General features: G+C 42.1%; 1 protein-coding gene and 1 long non-coding RNA gene across 5 annotated transcripts in view; both read left to right on the forward strand.

The window, feature by feature from the left end:
- The window catches only part of LOC308589708, a 68151-nt gene extending 66428 nt beyond the window's left edge, over positions 1-1723 (forward strand). The window contains exon 3 of the long non-coding RNA XR_014009443.1: positions 1683-1723. This is a non-coding gene — a long non-coding RNA (uncharacterized lncRNA). The remainder of the gene's footprint in view (positions 1-1682) is intronic.
- Positions 1724-2823: 1100 nt separating this feature from the next.
- The window catches only part of BOC (BOC cell adhesion associated, oncogene regulated), a 68974-nt gene continuing 54565 nt past the window's right edge, over positions 2824-17232 (forward strand). For 2 of the 4 annotated variants that reach the window (XM_081198934.1, XM_081198937.1), the window contains exon 1: positions 10700-10945. The gene's annotated coding sequence lies outside the window, so the exon portion shown is untranslated. Of the gene's footprint in view, positions 2960-10460; positions 10560-10699; positions 10946-17232 lie in introns of those variants that run through there. The other 2 variants (XM_081198935.1, XM_081198936.1) reach the window with 2 other exon arrangements.

The raw sequence follows: 17232 nt of genomic DNA on the forward strand, positions 1-17232 counted from the left end.
TATGCACGCAGAAGATTCTCTCTGCTCATGGTTTTCACTTTTGAGGACAAAGTTGCTCAACTCTGCAGCACCTTGCAAGCCATGTTGTGAATCTAGTTGAGGTGTTCAATGCAGTGTCTCCCCATACTCTGTGGGACTGATTTCAGTTTATGAGGCTCGGTGCTGCGGACAAGACTCTTGCAATGATGAATGCCAGTTGGGAAGGGTTGATCAGATGGGTCCAGGCTATAGTGAATGTTTCTTTATGTGACAGAGTGGTGCCTTCTTCCATTAAACACTTGTGAAGAAGCCCGCTCTAGATCCTATGGTTTATAACAACTACCACCTGGTTGCAAATACCAGGTGGTAGAGAAGGATATATTCCTGGAGGATATATACAGTATTACCTGGGGTCAGGTGTGGTTTGGGGGCTGAATCATGACCCATACCAAGAGTGATATAGAGAGGGTGTGACTCTGCTTCTCAGTCTCTTGGCAGCTCTTGATACCATTGACCATGGTATCCTCTTGGATTGGATTTGTGGGATGTGTATTGGTGGTTCTGATCCTACCTACAAGGTCATATCCAGAGTGTAGCATTGGGAAACTGTGTTTCAGCTCCATGGTCCTTGCACTGTGGTGTGCCACAGGGTACCATCTTGTCCCCAGTGCTGTTTAACATTTTCATCAAGCCACTGGGCACAGTTATTCAGAATTTTGAGGCAAAGTGTGATCAATATGCTGATGACACACAACTCTGCTTCCCATCAGGCACAGCCAACATGGCCCAATGGTCAGGTATGATGGAAAATCTGTGGTCTAAAAACACATAATGCAGCCATTTTGCTGAAGCTAAACAGTTCTCTATGTGGTCAGTGCCTGGATGGAAGTCTGCTTGGGAAAGCTATATATTAGGGATGCGGAGCCTGTATCCCTTCAGATGGCAGGCTGCTGAGCTCTACATCCAAAAACACAATGATCACTTCCTCAACTGAACCAGCAATGTTCCTTGTGGAGAAAGACCCTATGCCACCTACTTTTTCTGCAGCAGGTGGAGTTTTTTTCTGATAGATCTTCTGTCCAGAAAGAAGATTTCAAACCTGAGATTAGAGAGTGTTCAGGATGGATGAGTTGTTAATGCTTGCAGTTGTGTCAACCTCCCAGCACCTTCGAGCTGCCTAAAGGTAAAGGGACCCCTGACCATTAGGTCCAGTCGTGACCGACTCTGGGGTTGTGGCGCTCATCTCACTTTATTGGCTGAGGGAGTCGGCGTACAGTTTCCGGATCATGTGGCCAGCAAGACTAAGCCGCTTCTGGCGAACCAGAGCAGTGCACGGAAACGCCGTTTACCTTCCCGCCTATTTATCTACTTGCACTTTGATGTGCTTTCAAACTGCTAGGTTGGCAGGAGCAGGGACTGAGCAACGGGAGCTCACCCCGTCACGGGGATTCGAACTGCTGACCTTCTGATCGGCAAGTCCTAGGCCCTGTGGTTTAACCCACAGCGCCACCCGCGTCCCTTCGAGCTGCCTACAGGCATATTAAAACATTTCCAGTTGGCTGAAAAGGTTTAAAAACCATGTGTAAGAAATACCTATCTTTAACTTTTTTTTGTACTGTTTTAAACCCTGTTTTAGTTGTTCCTACGTAAGTCTGTTCTGCTGTCTTCAATAAAATACCATGTTGTTTGATTTTTACACCAAGGCAGATCAGTCAGGATCAATCCACCAATGGAGGATTTGAAAACCCAACAAGACACTTTTGCAATGTGTAAGTAAACTCCCACAGTTTCATTTACACAGCCCTCTCTGTCTTTATCTTCTCTAATTTCTTGTTTAATTTTCTCTTGCTTTTATGTCAAAAGATGTCTAATTCCTGAATCCCTTCTCTAAAACTCTTTTCTAATCTCTTCACTGACCAAACAAGGTTTTGTTTGTTTGTTTAATTCCGGAGAGAAACTATCCCATTTCCTATGGATTATCAAACGAACAAATAGCCTTATAACAAAAGTAAACAAAGTGAAACCGGCTTCTAAAGTCTTTAAGCTAAGGGCTTCTTATTCACTTCATTCTGAAAGTGATCCTTGCCTCTCTTATAGCAGTGGCAGTGACTTCTGATCACTTCTAATGCAGGCTGTCTCCCTCAGATTAGCTGGTCTTCATAATGAAATAATAAAAGCTCTCCTTAATCATCTCACCACCAACATGTTCTGGAGACCCCCAACACGCCAACAATACATTTTTTTAAAAAGGCTTAAAAATGTATTCACTGGTAGACATTATATTCACTTTACCCTACAGCTGTTATTCTCTGTCCGACTCTCACCCAGATTCTATTTTCATTTGGGTTATTGGTTGCCCAAACTCAGTATTTATTTTTCAATAGTTTTAAAATCAAACATGAAATTCATGATTTGGGCCTTAAGCAAAGAAACCAACCCACAGTGCTGAGAAAACTGCAGAGGACTTTTTTTTTTAGTGGTAAATCAATACCATACATTTCCACCTCTGAACTTCTGCTAGCTGGAAGCATGTAATTATTTGAGTTCCATTGTTAGAGATAAAAACAAATCACAAAATTCAGATCAGAATCTGACTTTGTCATAGTTTATGACTATTTGGATTTGGGGTTCTGATTTGGGGTGGAGTCTTGTTCCCTCCCCACTTCAACTACCCTGTTTATTTGCTCATTCAGAATTAGATGGCCTGGGAGGGTGAATAAATTCACCATAGCAGGATGTATGAGAAATCTCACTGGCACAACAGCCTGAATGAGCAAATTTAAAGGAGCCCGTTTCCCACTGAGGATCTTATCGAAACACCACTGTTCAATTTCTTTTCAGCACCATCTTTCATCTGGAGTGCTCCTGTGCCCCCCACCTTCAGCAGCACAATATCAAACAGCTGGAGTTTCGGCAGCTCTGAGGATGCAGAGTTTTGAAGTAACTGGGGAAGCAGAGAGAAGCCATCCATTTTTGAGCAGTGAGTTGAAAATCTTAAAACTGTTTTTGTTAATCAGTCACTGATGTTAAATAGATGTTAACACTCTGGAAAAAAAGGAAGCCTTTGTTAAAGATTCAATCGACCGACCCTTTTAAAGGTGTACGGACAAAGTATAAATTTAAATCACAGAATATACAAGCCCGGGAAAATAATGATTATAAAATATGGTAATCCTGCATGCGAATCTAAACAAAATTAAAGGAACACAAAAGAAGAAAACGTTCAGCCCTTCCAACATACCAAAATTCCCCAAGCTCAAAATCTGAGACGATCTGATTCGTTTTGATGAAAGGTAATTTTGAAATATAACTACTTCATTTCTCATCGGTATAGCAGAAATTATGTTTTATTCCCATTGTTAGACATTATAAGTGTTAGCAGTGATAGAAACAATAAGCTTTTATCTATATGTCGACAGGATATGAAGATTTCCTGGTCCCACCTTGTTTTACATATGATGTAATATGCTTCAGGCACACTCTTGCCTTCCAAGGCCGTGTCTGTACTACAGTGGTGCCTCGCAAGACGAAATTAATCCGTTCCTTGAGTCTCTTCGTCTAGCGGTTTTTACGTCTTGTGAAGCAACCCTAGTAGCGGATTAGCGCTATTAGCGGTTTAGCGGCTATTAAAGGCTTAGCGGATTAGCGGCTAAAAGGCTATTAACGGCTTAGAAAAAGGGGGGGGCGAAAAAAAATCGGAACACTTGCAAGACGTTTTCGTCTTGCAAAGCAAGCCCATAGGGAAAATTGTCTTGCGAAGCAGCTCAAAAACGGAAAACCCTTTCGTCTAACGGGTTTTCCGTCTTGCGAGGCATTCGTCTTGCGGGGCACCACTGTATTGTAGTTTCAGATGCAAATCACATGCTCAGAAGTCAGTGTTAAAATGCTTGCATGCAAGTTTAAACCTCCAAATAACAAAGCTTAGATGGTCAGAATGGCATTTAAGAACATAAACTTTTATGAAGAACTCATCCTGTTTTAACTCATCCTGTTGCTGACATATGGAAGTGTTTACCTCCAAAATACCACAAAGAACATCACAGTATAACACACCTCTCAAGGGTGCTGTAGTAGTAAATTTCTTGCATCAGCGTGGGGTTGGACTTGAGGACCTTTGAATCTCTTTCCAGCTGTTAGATTCTATGACCCAGTGACTTCTCCTGTGCCTTGAATAGCTGTATGGTAGAGAGAGGTTTGCCAGGTGTTGCTTTCCCCATCATTTCCAAGTTATGGTGGGTGATGCTTCACCTATTGAATTTATTTCTACCATGCATTTAGCGAAGGCATGGGAATAGCCTTCCAAGCCAGAAGCTGGAAATTATTGTAGGGATAAGCTCCACCAAGGAGCTTATACAGGGCAAGTGTCAACAATGAAAACTCCAGTATTCAGAAGTTGCTGATATTGGACATTCTCTGGTATCTTAACAATTTGTTTTGAATGCAGAAAAATCATTGCCCTTCACCCACTTAAAGAAACAACACATTACAACAGAAAGGGGGGGGGGACACAATATTGAGCACATTTCCAAGAATCCACCACGAAGATTGTACATACTTGTCAGACACCCTGGCTGATTCACTTGTAGTTTACCTCTTTACTTTTGTTGTTAATCCTAGTTAATCCCCACTCCCACAGTAGGATTGAACCCTGGGAAGCTATACTGTACCAGAAAGGCAAGAAAAATCAGAGACTAGTAGAGACAACATTCTAGGTGTGAATATCTGCCCTGGGCTATTAAACTGATTGGCCTTCTAGAAGGCCATTGGAATGGCTCTCTAACATGAAATAACTTTGAACGGTGGGCGAGATGGTTACAAATTTTGGCATTACCTAGAACTCATTCCACACTTGGGTGTGTTCATATAGTTATTTAATTTTTTTTAAAAAAGCAGATTTTCTGGAATAATCTCAAGGAAGGTGTCTGTGTACAAGAGACTTCACCCACCCCATGCATTTGAAGCTCATTAAGTGCACCCTTGAAGCACACAGCTTCCCTCAAAAGAATCCTATGAACTATAGTTTGTTAAGGGTGCTGGGAACTGTAAACTCTGTGAGGGGTAAACTATGACTTCCAGGATTTGGGGGGGGGAGTCATGTGCTTTAAATGTATGGTGTGGATGTGAACACTGTCCCAATAGATGTTCAGTGTAGACCAGTGTGGGGAACCTGTGGCTGTCTAGCTGTTGCTGTATTATAACTCACATCACCACTGACCTTTAGCCACACTGGCTGAGGTTGATGAGAGTTATAGTTCAATAACCACTGGAGGGCCACTGATTCCCCACCACTGATGTAGACCAGCCAAGATTTATCGGACTTGATCTTAAAAGCCTGCCAAACTCTTGTGGGCTTGCAATTCTGAACATACGTTGTTTCACAGAGCAGGGATCCATGTGCTACCTACCGTGAGAGGACTGCAAAAAGCTAGCCAGCAGTGCAAAAGTTTACGTGAATCTACTTTCAAGAATGGCCACATGTGAAACCCCACTAGTTAAATGAGGTTTTTCTATTCTAAGCAAATCACTTAAACACAACAGAAACTCTGAAGAAACCATAGAAATGTACCGTATTTTTCGCCCTATAGGACGCACTTTTTCCCCTCCAAAAATGAAAGGTGTGTGCGTCCTATGGGGCGAATGCAGGTTTTTGCTGAAGCCTTGAGAGCGGAGGGGTCGGTGCGCACCAACCCCTCTCGCTCTCCAGGCTTGAGGATAACAGCCTGCATCTCGAAGCCTGGGGCGCGCTGCACAGCGCACCCCGGGCTTTGGTTCCCCGACCTGTTTTGGAGGCTGGCAGTGGGGAGAAGCGCGCTTCTCCCTGCCTGAAGCCCAAACCAGGTCGGGGAACAGCGGGATGGTGGCGCTCCGCCTCCCCGCTGTCCCCCGACCTGGTTTGGGCTTCAGGCAGATATCCGCAAGGCATGGGAGCCCGGTGGGAAGTCGCGCCAGTCTCCCAAGGCTTGCGGAGAGCTGCCTGTTCTGGGGGCTGGGGTCGGGGGAAGCTCGGGCTTCCTCTGCCCCAGCCCTGCGCCTGGGGGGGAAATAATTTTTTTTTCTTTATTTCCCCCCAAAAAAACTAGGTGCGTCCTATGGGCCAGTGCGCCCTACGGGGCGAAAAATACGGTACTTTAGGCCAGATTAGATTTTTCATCTGGTGCAGCGTTGTCCCACCTGAGAAATTCAACACAAATAAGGTGGCAAATTTTGAGTCCATTCACGCAAATAGAAACTAATACCAACATAAAAATAGACTTTCTCTGAATGTGAATACTGTACATACATTCTTGTGTTTGTGAACAGTACAGGGAAGGAGGAATCTCTAACATGGTTCATCTTTATTCCCACCAATACAGTCTGGTTTTTTTTGTGCGTACTGAGGTGTTTCATATTTATATATCTTTAAAAAGTGTTGCCTAAACTACCTTATTTAAAATAATCACAACTGCCATCAAAAAGAGCTTCCACTCCAGTAAGGGAACAAAAATGTTGTTTTATCACCTTCCATAGAAAACATTAAAGCAGGGGGGGAAATTACTGCTTTAGGTCTTATTATTTGTTTTCCCTGGATCTTTTTCAAAGTTTTGATTCCTAGGTAATGCAAGTTAATGTGCACACAACTCGTGCCTTTTTTTGCAATGTTCTAGTGGTGTTATGTAGAAAAACATCTCTGTCTCCCATCCTAGAGAATCAAAGGCATGAAGCAGCTTTGCAAGCTGAATCAGTATCAAAGTCAGCACATGGAACTCACATTAATAAGGGAAGGTAAATAGACTACAAGCTTGTTCATTAAAGAAAGTTCAGATTATAATCCCTCACCCTAAACAGTTAGATTAGGAGCGTAGGCTCATCTAAACTTCCACTTGTCCTGTGCCTAAAAAGTGCAGGTCCAAGTGGTTTCCCCTTTGCCTTGCGCCACTTTTTGCTGGAAAACCCGCTTTTTAGCAATAAATCAGAACAAATGGCAATTCATGGGAAGCCCTATTGAAGTTTGTTCTGATACAGCGCTAAAGATTGGGTTTCCTGGGTGGGAAGTGCAGGGCAAACAGAGGTGTGGCTAAGTCCTGAGTCATCATCATCATTATAATTTATTATTTATACCCCTTCCATCTGGCTGGGTTTCCCCAGCCACTCTGGGCATCTCCCAACAGAATATTAAAAATAGAATCAAACATTAAAAACTTCCCTAAACAGAGCTGCCTTCAAATGTTTTCTAAAAGTCAGGCATTTGTTAATTTTCTTGACATCTGATGGGAGGGCGTTCCACAGGGCGGGTGCCACTACCGAGAAGGCCCTCTGCCTGGTTCCCTGTAACCTCACTTCTTGCAGTGAGGGAATCGTCAGAAGGCCCCTGGCGCTGGACCTCAGTGTCCAGGCTGAGCACTTCTTCAGGTATACTGGGCCAAGATCTAGCCTGTTTCCCGCTTAATATAAGCTGTGAGCCACATTTATTTGAACATGGATTCCCCAAACCATCTGATCCAAATTCTGCTTTCAGATAGGAACTCAATGGGGATCATGCGGTCAGGGAGATATTGCAAATACACCATCTCCGCGTTCAAAACCACTCTTATTTATATCAATTATTGGGCAAGTTATTTTGTTCTAAAATGGAGTCAACTTACTCCATGTTTTACTTTAAAATCTGACAACTAGTGGGATAACACAGCTCTTATCCTTGTTTTGTGACTGACTCTACTCATGGCCAGGTCATGGACTAAGCTATACTTGGAAGTTCTGAGACTACTTAGACTTTGGTTGTAGACCAAGTGAATTACATACTTAACCAGATGTCACCAGTTGAGGTCTGAAACAGTTTCATAAAAGTCTGGTGATTTTATTCTGGGTTTAGAAACCTTTATGTGAGTTGGAATAAATTAAGCAGGATAGTGAAATAATGAGTTTTAGTCTTGCGCTTCACTATCAGTATCAGCCTACTAGAATCTCAAAGGAATCCTCCTCCTAAGATTTAGCCATGTTTTCAACCTCCTGTGAGGCTTCACTAGAAGTGGAGGCATGGGTGGATGGACATACAGCTCAGAGCAGTTTGGTAGGTTGTTCCCCCATCCCGTTTCTAATTGCAAGATTTAATTTTTAATTTTTTTGTGGCCAGGTCTCATGATCTGAAGACAAAAGTGTGTAAGAATGCAAGAAGAGTTCTATTGGCTCAGATCAAAGTGTCAAGTGATACAAATTGGGGGGGAAACTTCAAATTTCACACATAGGCGCATGAGTCTGAACTGGCGGTGACAGATGAAACCTTGGAGTCTTAGCTCAATGAAGTTGCTGACCCAGTGTGCAGCAGCTATGAAGAAGATAAATGCCATGCTAGGGTACATTAGGAAAGGGATTGAAAGTAAAAGTGGCAATATCATAATGCCTTTACACAAATCTATGGTATGACTGCACTTGGAATATTGTATATTCTTCTGGTTGTCCCACCTCAGAAGGGATATTGTAGAGATGGAAAAGTTTCAGAAAAGAGCAACCAATGATCAAAGGGTTGGAGCAACCTCCCAATGAGGAGAGGTTACAATTTTAGGAGCTTTTTAGTTAAAAGAAAGGTGAGTAAAGGGGGACAGGATGGTGGTGTATACAATTATACATTGTGTGCAGAAAGTGGACAAAGAGACGTTCTCTCTCTCTCTCTCATAATTCTAGAACTTGGGGACATCCAATGAAGCTGAATGTTGGAAGATTCAGAATAGAAAAAAGGAAATACTTCTTCATACAGCGCGTTGGTAAACAATGGAATTTGCTCCCAAAAGAGATGGTGATAGCCACCAACTAGGATGGCTTAAAAAGATAAGAGAAATTCATGAAGCATGCAGCCGGGATGGCTATGTTCAGCTTCCGTTCAGAGCAATATGCCTCTGAATACCAGTTGTTGGGAACTGTAAGTGAGGAGAGTGTTGTACACCCAGGTCCTGCTTGTGGGCTTTCTGGTAGGTGACTATGACAACAAGTTGTTGGCCTAGATGGGCCTTTGGCCTGATCCAACAGGGTTCTTATGCCTAAGACTAACCTCCATGAATTTGTCCAATATCATTTTAAAGTCATTCTAAACCAATGACCATCACCATCATGACCGTGAATTCCATAGGTCCAGGATGAGTTGCCGTATCAGATGGAGAAATCTGATTAATAAATACTTTCTTTTGTCACATCTACCACCAATCAGTTTCACTGGGTGACCCTGAGAGTGCTTCTGGACAGTTGCTGTTTTCCAGTGGGATTCAATCACATACCTCCAAGGGCAGCTTGGGCAATTAAAGAGCATTTGGTGCTCTTGCATAACAATCATTTCCCCTGCCATTGCATATTTTGTAAGAAGAAAAATTATGGGGAAACACACTGGAAAGTGTGGGATGACAGTTGCTTGACACAATGCTGTATAACCCTCCCAGAGACACATCAGAATGAATGGAATAGTCAGCGCTGTCTAACCACCCTGTGAACTTTGTGCAAACAAATCAGGATGAATGCATAATAAGTGGCTCTTGTGGAAGTGGCCTCTTATGGGAGAAGAATAAATTCTATCAACCCTTTACAACCCAGCTATATGGGTGGGGTATAAATAAATTATTATTATTATTATTAATTTCTAACCCTCCATCTTGTTTTCCACCTCAGCTGGCCTCCCCCTTGCATTACGGCCCTGTGAGGAAATCAGTGAATGCTAGAAAGTTTGAATATAATCTAACGTTTGCGTAAACTTTGTGCAAGCAAAACTGGTCGACCGCTCACTCAGTGAACAGGTCCTTTGGACCTGCCTACACTATCGAATTCCCTGTGCAACCTGCCCCCTCTTGTTAGCGTGCTACACCCTCCCTGTTCCTGTCCATAGCTTGTAATATGCCATAACCACGTTGTTTAAATTTATAAACAAATAACTTAAAGATGCCCTGGGGAAAGACGCGATGGCCCTCAGTTCTACAATCTCGTATACGCAATGCACACCATTCAACAAACTTTCTTATGTGCAATCGAGGGAAGCGATCCAAGGGGGCTTCTGTTAGCGGTGCTAACTTTCCAGGACAAGGGGAGGTAACTTGTTTAGTAGGAGCCGCATCTAGGCAACCTCGTGGGTCTCTCTCCACCCCCCCCCCCAACAGCGCGGCAGATTGTTCCGAGTGATCTGCCCTCTCTCCACATCCCTGCCTAAACAGCCTGCTGTGATCAGTCTAGTGTGCTCTAAAAAATGAGCCTCCGCTATAGTTAAAGACGCTGCTCCTGACTCCCCCACTCGCCTCGTTACACCCCCTCCCAGCCCAGCACTGATGAATAGCGATCGGGAGCTTTGACGGAGGACTGCCACATACCAACTGTAGAAAGCAAAGGGGTGGTATGGAGGGAGAGGGAGGGAGGGAGAGACCCTCCTCCTTTCTTTGCAAAACTTTTCAGCCCAACTTTCCCAGCTTCCGCTTCTCTCGGATTGGCGAGGCCGTGACGGGTGTGTGTGTGTGGGGGGGTCGGTTTTCCTCTGCGATCCTCTGTAACATCGCCTTCCCTTCTTTAAACCTCAGGTGCAAGAGGGCGATCTGCTCTCATCCCGCTCCGGACTTCTTCTGGGGGGAGAGAAGGTGATTTTTTTTTGAGTATACTTTCCTTTTTCTTTCCCCCCTGGCAGTTCCATTTCCCCCTTTCCCCTTCTGCGGCTCCTCCCTTTCCCCCTCCTCCTCCGCCAGGGGAGGCGGGGGCAGGACTGGGAGGCTTCGGAGCCGGGTTAGCAAAAAGAAGGGAATTGTTTGAGAGTTCAGTCATCCAAAAAACCTTCTTCCATATGGAGGCTCCGGCTGCCTCGATCCCAGTGGCTTTCTCGGCTCTCTGCAGTTTCTTCTTCCTCTTCCGCTCAGCTTTGTAGGGAAGCTGCAGACTCTTCCTAAAAGCAGCCTGCTCCCAAGTACAACAGCCTCCCTTTCTCCCTTAAACCTCCTCCATCCAGATTCTCAACATCAGCTTTATTTGGGTGAGTGCCTAGTTGAACTGCCCGGGCTGGGAGCTCCTCATTCTTGGGGTTTGGGGTTCTTTGTTGCTGTTTCTTTCCTTATCTTTAAAAACTCCCTTCTTTTCCTTTTTTCCTTTTCTTTTTCGGTAACCGCTCTCCCTTCAGCATCATCTTGGGTGAGGGAAGCAGCAGCAGCAGCAGCAGCAACAACAAAACAACCCCAGAGTTTGATTTTAAACAAAATCAAACAAAACCGAGGAGCAAAATAAAGTCATAGGCTTCCCCGTGTAACAGTAATTTGTGGTGTTGGGAATTTGGGAGGACAGAACCGGGATGTTTGGTTGTTTTCCTTTTTTGCGGGGAGATGTAGGATGAGTTTGATAGTTTATAAGAAGTCAAGATTTTCCCATGGTTCTTTTAACTTTCTCTGGTTTGTGCAGGTTTGTTTTTCACTGGGCAGGTGAGATTTGCAGCCTGGCTGTTTCACTTTTTTGCCATCATTTTGGCAGTAATGGAGGACCTGGCAATTGCTCTGTACAATTCAGCTCCAGCTCTTGCCAAAAGTCCACCAGAGATTGCAATGTGTTTGGTTTTTTTTTTTAAAAAGGAAAGAAATGGGGAAATAAACTTTCTTTATCATCTTAGTTCAGGCTTGTAAGGCAATCTAGGAAATGCCTTGTAGCAAGCCTGCATCAGTAGGGTAGATTTATTTAAAAGTTTTTTAGAAACTTGAAAAGATGGGGGGGGCAGCATGTAAATGCTGCAGCATCTTTTGCTTGTGACAATGCAGGCTGCTGCAACATAGAGAATGCATGAATGAGTTTGCTCAGAGTAAACAAGTTTGTTGTCTGTATTTGCCTGTTCAACTGCTTATTTTTGTAAACTTTTTGTTTCCATCTTTAAATGAAAAATAAATTGGCGGTAGTAGGTAGGAAAGTATTTTAGAGGATTTTATATCTTAGATGCCTTGTTTTGGTTGTAAGATTTTGTCAGAGACTTGTGATTGAGAGGTAAAAGTTATTTGCAGAAACTTCCCAGTTCAGCTTTTCAAAAGGATATTTAACACTTGCTAATAAAGTGGGGAGAATCCTCAAGTAGCAAAACTTATGTAAACACCTTGGGCATAATCCAGCTGTCGTTAAGCCCTTTTAAGATTTAGGGATTTCATTGGAAGAGAGTTCTGCACCTGCTTAATTCTCCAGTTGGTTTCAGTAGGTCAAAAAGGTGCTTACTGTTGGCTGGGTTGTAACCTTGGTGTTCTTGAGAAATATTTCCAAGAGCCCTCATTTCTGAAATACTTCAGTTAATTAAAAACTCTTACTAACATTTTAGGTTTTTTTTAAATTGGATGTCCATATATTGTAATTGTATATAGCAAAACTATATTGATATTGTGCTTATGTTAAACTTGTAAAAGTTCTAGGTGAATTGGGATTTTCCTGTGAATTATGGTATGATACGTCTAATTTTGAAAAACTTCCTTGTGTTTTTTATGATCCCATCTCCATTACTTTTAAGACTACAAACCTGCAGCTCATCCTATATGTGTGTAAAACTCCCTATGAGTTTTTGGAAATTAAATATATATATTATAGTTTGTTTAAGCAAAGGAAAAATAAGGTAATATTTATGTGAAAGATGCATAGCATAGCTGGAAGCCAAGAGCTGTTCACCACTCTCTTGTTTAGCTCTTCAGGCTTCCCAACCACTTTCTTAATGAAACCTGTAGAAGATGGTTATGTCCAGGCACAATGTCCTTGCTTGTAGCTAAAGAGTAAAGTTTAAATTGCATGTGGCTGTTTCTAACAAGGATTCAGATATTATGACAGCTATCCAGGAGATTTGTGTCTATTTAGGTATGGATTTACCTCACTGTGCATTGTGTAATGGAACTGAACTGTCCTATATCAATGCACCACATGTTCTGTTGGGGTTCATTGTGCAAAATTTGGTCATTGTTTTAATAATCAAATGTTTCCCCAGCTATTTCTATTGATGTCTGTGTCTGTGTCTTTGTTGATAACTGATTTTTAGAACATCACTGGCTTAGTCTGAAAGAATGAGAGTCACAAAATAGAGAGAGTTTTTATTGGTCCTGCATCTGTTGTTGAACTGGTACATACTTGGTGAATAAACCTCAGAGGCACAACCCTTTTTACAGTAGAGTTGACCCATAAAGAATACCACCCTAACTACTTTTAACCAATGAAGAATATTATATATATATCGATTGTCTTCCTTTTCAACCTAATTCCCTCTCTCACACACATATGTTGCTTCCTGTTAATAATAAACCCTCCCAGACCCTTTCTGTAATGTCTTCTGTAAAGTTTGCCACTTAGAAATGTAAATTCTGCTCCTATTAATTCTCCACTAGCTGCGGAGTGCAAGTTCCAGCTTTTACTATTGGCATTTAAGTCTTCAGTTTGTAGTTTGTTTCCAGTCCAGCGGTTCCACTGCAGTGACTAATGAAGGTCCACAATGTGAGAATGTGGCAGTTTCAAACAGACCCTAGGTCTTTCTCCCAGAGATTGTATAGGGAAGGCATAGACAGTTGGGAGTTTGAGGTAGGAGTAGTATACATTCCTGCGTACAAAGCACAAGATCTGGAAAGTCTATTCCTTGCTCAAGCTGACTTCTATGATTCTTTTCTAACCCACAAACCTGTGATAACATATATCTAACTCATGAATGCAAATCGTTATAGCATTCATCACAACTTGCAATAATAAATAACTGCAGCCACAATCATGTGAAAGAGAAGTTGTTAAACCAGTCGCTTCTGTTGGTAAAGAAAGGTTAGTAGTATTGAGATGCTGAAAATTTAGCTACAGCAAAAGAGTGAGTCAGTTTTCTGATTGATTTACACCCATCTTTAATTCCTAGAAAGGAGGAATAACCAAAACACTTTCTTTATATAGGCTGGCAGAGGAAACAAGCACAACCCATATATATATTTAAAACACCCTCTACCTTTATAGCTTAAGGGCTGGTTTGTGGTGAGTAGCTTAAGGCCATGCCTATAACAGCCATATGGATAGGCAAGACACAAGAACTACTGTTGGTATAGGGGGGTAGACTTGGGGAAGCTCATTATCTTGGCCTGTTTTGGCTCCCAAAGGTGATGAGAGACTTGTGCCATTGACTTCAGTAGGAGTCATAGCAAGTTGGTATGAATCTGGAAATCTCCCTGTTAGTGATGGTGTTGGTGAGTTCAGCTTGTGAACTTTTTAATGATTGGTTCTTCATACTGAATAGCCTTCCTTGATACTCATTTTACAAGCTAATCTGATCTTGGAGAATTGCTTTATCAATCTTTTGCATGGCGGTACTTAGAACTCTGCAGTGTTGCAGAATGGAACTTTCTAGACAAAAACAATTAAGCACATTAAAAGTTCAATGCATAATAATCCTATCTTAGCAACAGGTGTTGGCTGTTTCTGATGAAAAGCTCTGAGACTCCTTAACTTATCTACACTTTCAAGGGGTTAGACAAAAATCCAGTATTCAATACATTCATAGTATAAATACAAATCCATGTTTGATGTTAGGTCTGAATGAGGTCACTGTGACAGACATTGCTGAATGTGTTCTAGCTGTGATCCTGGTATGCGTGTTGGCTTTGGTCATGTTACCTTCTGACGACAATATGGTGTATGGGTGGGGAACCTGTGGCCCTCCAGATGTTGCTGGCCTACAACTCACATAATCTCTGACCATTGGCCATGCTAACTGAGGCTGATGGGAATTGAAGTCCAGCAACATCTGGAGGGCCACAGGTTCCCCACCATGAACTTATTAGTCGTGGCGCCTGAGTTGGAACTTCCTGCTTAAGACATTTCATCTTTCAGTTTCCTTGCTGACTTTCAGGAAGACTTTATTTCAAAGAGCTTTAGTCTGAACTTTTCCAGCTGAAAAACTGATGATGATGCCTGTGTATATTTTGATAGATTTTACTTATTGTTTGATTTCTTAATGTTGAAAACCAGTTTTGTTGCAGATTGGTGCAGAACTTTAATGATAACTTTTAACTCATTGAGCTTCCATTTACAAACACCAACATTCCCAAAGTTGATAGCCTTCATATGACCATATACTGTGATAATGTGTTATTGCAAGTGATGATTCAGCAAACTGGGGAAATTTCGTGAAGCAAATAAAGCTTCATCTTGCTTAATAATTTTGTATTCTGTGAAAGGAACAGATCTTTGTGTTGCCTTGCATCTTTTTGCAAAGAGTAGTCTGGCAATAGAGTTTGTTTCTGCAGATTTTACTGAGTCATGTTTTAAGGTGTATAGAGTTAACATCTTAAATACTACAGCTTATAGTAATATTAGGAGTTTATTTTCTATCACAGCATCACATTGCAGAGGTCCAGTTCCATCATAACAGTGGAACCATGGTTAAGCATTCAAGAGTAGGCCACAAAACCATGCAGACCTTCCTGCTGTAATTCAGTTATTCCTAATCTTGGTTAAAATTAGCATAGTCTGCTTGTAAATTAATGTTGAGAACCCATTTTTAGTCCCCTTCTGCGATGCCAGTCAGATGGAGAAGACAGATATGGTTAGATTATTTGCAAACATTTCCTAGTGACATTGGAATGTACTATGGTTACTGTGCAGTGAGTGAGTGTGTGAAGAGAGTTGTTTTTAGTGCAGGGATGAAGAGCCTGTGATTCTGCAGATGATGCTGGACTACAATTCCCATTATCCCTAACCATTGGCCAGACCAAAAGCCAATCTAATCCAGCATTTTGTTCTCTCAGTGAGCAACCAGATGTCTATGGCAAGCCAACAAGCAGGGCATGAGTGCAACAGCACGCTACCATATGCTTTTAAACTATAACTATCATCCCTTCTGACCACTGGCCATGTGGGCTGCAGCTGGTGGGAACTGTAGTCTAACACCTGTAGCAGGCTACCCCTGTGTTATGTATGGTCATGCTACATACATGATGATTGGGCTCACATGATCCCCTCTTCTCCTCTGATGCAGTTCTGAGGGGAAGATTAGAAGTACCTGTTTCTTCAAAACTTAACAGAATTCCTTGTTAATGTCTGAATTTTGGGATCTCTGGTTATTTTGAACTATGGTTAGTGAACTAGCAGTTTAATCCTGGCTTGTTTGAACTAACTAGAGTTGCACAAGTGTGAACATAATGGGGATCTCTTTGCTTGTTTAAAAGTAATTCCCATGTGGAGAGGAGGAGAGGGAATGAATAGTGTGTGAGCCTTAGGTTCACGGGCAACGATCGAAAGAGAGATGGTGCCATTGTAGGTGTTCTGGGAAGGTGTCTTTGTGTTTTGTGGGTTGGCAGCATGTCAGCTCTGTCGTGTACTTTGACAAATGGAGATTCATACTATTAATGCCTGAGTATTTATAGTCTTCTCAGAGGACTCAGTTATCATGTAGGAAACCACTTGTTTGAAACAAGCCAAAATGTATCACTTCAACGAGAAGACTTGCTTTCATGTCTTCTTTCAGATGTCTTACATTATGGTGTGCGGGGTGTGATTTTCACAAGTATGGGTATAAAACAAGTGACTTCCCACCTGAAAGCTTGAGATTGTACTAAAGCATGAGAGGATTATGCATAGCTGAATTGGCCCTGAAGATGGTCAGCTGATGATCTTGAGCAGGTAGGCAACTGACCTAGACTTTTAGCCAATAGCTGTACAGAGAGACCGTCGTAATCTTCAATCACCCCCTTTCCCCTACCCCGGATGACTGACTTCTACATCTTCTCTCTGTTAAACCATTCCTTCAAATTCCCCACTCCAAAAAGCAAAGTTGGCCTTATCTTTAGAGAAGCTTTCGGATGCCAACATTTGAGGGTGGGAGCAGGAAAGAGCAATGACATCAAATCCATTAGTCAATTTTTAGTACAGTTGCCAAAGAAAATGTTTTTTAACATACTTTGGGGGAAATTGTGTGAAGGATCCAACTGTAGATGAAATAAATGTAGGCCATTCATTTACAGAGTAATCAGAGTGGGAATATTCTGGCAGAATTATGCAACAAAGATTCTTTCCAATTGCCACTAAATTGGAAGCCTCTGAGTTATTAATAATTATTGTACATTTATGCAGTCTTTGTGTCTACCCCAAAATGAATAATGCATAGATTTAACCAACTCTCTCCACAATAAAACACTTTGAACTGGTCTATATGTTAACTTGCACCACAGACCCAGTAGACCTGGGGCAAATTGTCCATACAGCCCAACTGTATTGTGAAGTCAGACTCATTGTTTGACTTGAGGGTGTCATGTTGTGAATTTCTCTTTTCCAATTCATCATGAGTGG

This window comes from Podarcis bocagei, assembly GCF_964188305.1.
Source record: "Podarcis bocagei genome assembly, chromosome: 6".
Taxonomy (NCBI): Eukaryota; Metazoa; Chordata; class Lepidosauria; order Squamata; family Lacertidae; genus Podarcis; species Podarcis bocagei.